The following is a 2493-nucleotide window of genomic DNA, read 5'->3' on the forward strand; positions in this document are numbered from 1 at the left end:
ACCACAGCAGGTCCTATTAAACAGGAAGAAGCTGCAGCAGCTAAGAGCAAGGTCCTTCTGCTGCAAAACGAATGTCTCCGAGTCTTCATTGATGGTAGAGCCACAAGTTTTTTTTAACTTGAGAAAGACAAATGTGGGGATTCAGAACAGCAGGGATGATCATTATCTTATATATGAAAATGCATTTACTCTCTGAAAGCTTTTAAATACATGCAGAAAAATATTTAATGTGCTCTGTTCTACCAGTATTAATATTGGTATAAGGAATATTATTGTATCAGTTAATTAATATGCATATAAATAATCATCAAAATAATGACTGATATCTGAAGGGCTATATTTTACATGTTGATAACATATTAATAGTCTTAAATACCTTATAGAATGTCTTGTCCAGGGTCTGCCAAATAGCTCAGTGGATTAAAGCACCTGCAAGCAGGGGGTTAGATCCCTGGGCCTGCCGTGCTGGCTCCGCCCCCGGGGTGCGCTGAGAGGGCAATTGAGACTGGGCGTGGTGGCACAGGCTTATAATCCCAGCACTTGGGAGGCTGTAAACAGGCAGATCACTACGAGTCCAATCTAGGAGTGAGACCCTGAACATCCTGTCGACCCTTCCCTAAAATACAAAAAAATAAAAATTAAAAAAAAGAAAGAAAGAAAACAAAAAAGAAAAAGAATGTCTTGTCCAGAAAGCTAACTGCTTTTACAACTCCAGGATTTCAGAGATTCAACACACTTCATGTTTCTAATGGTTGCTGCACTGTGTGAACTTGGGAAGTTTAGAAGCTTCACTAAGTCACTCATGAGTTCTACATCCTAGGGTACAAAGGGCCTACTCTAGAGCAGCTGTTTACACCCTAGGATATTACAGTGGCTGATTCATTGTATAAACTTGAGAGGTTTAGAAGTTTAACTAAGCAACTCAGCAGGGGGCCAAGGGCCTCCCTTTGTGTCCTCAGCTTGTGCAAGAGGAGGATACAGAGGTGGTGTGAGTGCTACACCCACCCTAGGGCAGGTAGCCTGTGTACAATAGAAGGGAAGAAAATAGGCTTGCCCCCCCTTTTTTGTTTTGTGCTTTTACTGTCTTTTGCCGCCCGAACTATTGCCCCTCAGCAGTCACCCCTGCCTTGGAGCCAGCTGATTATGGACTGAAACCTCTACAAACGATGAGATTTTTCTCTAGGTCCTCAGAGCTCCTCTGGCCAGTTATGGCAGAGGCAGAAGTACCCATGCTGTTGGCCATACTTTATTGTCAGAATGATTGAAAAGTGATGCCCATCTCTGTGCCCTGGAAGAAAACTAAGCATGAGAAATCTATACCGCAGAAGTTGTTAAAGTGCTTATCTCCTGCGTAGTTGGCCTTGTTCAAGATCTGTGGAGCCATTTGTAGTATGATGCTTTTATAGTATGATGATTTTTTTTGAAACAGGGTCTCACAACGTAGTTTAGACTGGCCTTGAACTACGTAGTCCAGGCTGACCCTACATGCTTGATGATCCTCCTGCCTCCGTGTCCTGAAGTTTGACCCTTGTACGTACCTGGGGAATCGTCCTTATAATGAAGATAATGACTTTCTCTCCCATGATTCTGGTGTCCTTTTGTGAACCCCTCTTCCCTCTCTGTTGCTGACCCCCTCCCAGGCACCCACTGCTCTGCTTTCTGCCTCTACAGATTAGATTGCATTTTCAAAAAATGTACATAAATGTAATCATAATGTAGTTTCTGTAATTTGTCCAGTCACAGGAAAAGAACTAGCTTATACAGGTGCTGTGTGCTTTTTGGCTGGGTTTGAAATCAGATGTTAATCAAGCCCAGGTTACCGGAGATGGACCTAACATCCTATCTCAGGGCCTTGAACATATAAAAGAAAAAGAATTCATTTTCAGTTGTTTTGAGACAGCATCTCGTTGTGTAACTCAGGCTGGCCCTGCACTCACCATGTAGTCCAAGCTGACCTCTCTGGTTCCTCCACCAGGCAAGAGACAAGGAAATCCTTTATTGCTCTGCATGGGAGGGCTGCCAGAGAGAAGCAAGGACCCTCAGGGAGGAGGCAGGCAATGTATTGGGCTGGGTTGGGGTGAAGTTTGCACAGGAGGTGTTGTAACAGGCACTGATTGAGGATGGCATGGCACAAACCAAAAACCAGAGAGGAAGTCTGCGGTTAACCGAGGGGAAGAGGGTGGAAGTCAGTCTAGGAGCAGCTGTAGGTGGTTTGGGATCCCCACACCGCGCTGACTCACTGCCCTGATGACCTGGCGGACCTTTACATGGACAGAGACCGATCAGCCTTGGACACAGGGCTGTCCTCCTGCCTCAGCCTCACAAGTGGTGGGATTGCACACCCAGCTTTTTGTTGTTGTTGTATTGCTTTTGATTTTTGTTTTTTGAGTCAGGATCGCATTACATAGTTCAGGATGGCCTGAAATAATTCTTTGATTCCCTGACCTACTGCCATATTCCTTTGTCTAGCTTTTAATCCTAATGTAGTAGACA

At 44.5% G+C, this 2493-nt stretch overlaps 1 protein-coding gene across 5 annotated transcripts in view; it reads left to right on the plus strand.

The window, feature by feature from the left end:
- Positions 1-2493, plus strand: part of Ston2 (stonin 2) — a 164956-nt gene that overhangs the window by 91210 nt on the left and 71253 nt on the right. The gene's annotated exons all lie outside the window — the stretch shown is intronic.

Source organism: Octodon degus, unplaced genomic scaffold (assembly GCF_000260255.1).
Source record: "Octodon degus isolate 3935 unplaced genomic scaffold, OctDeg1.0 scaffold00007, whole genome shotgun sequence".
Classification (NCBI taxonomy): Eukaryota; Metazoa; Chordata; class Mammalia; order Rodentia; family Octodontidae; genus Octodon; species Octodon degus.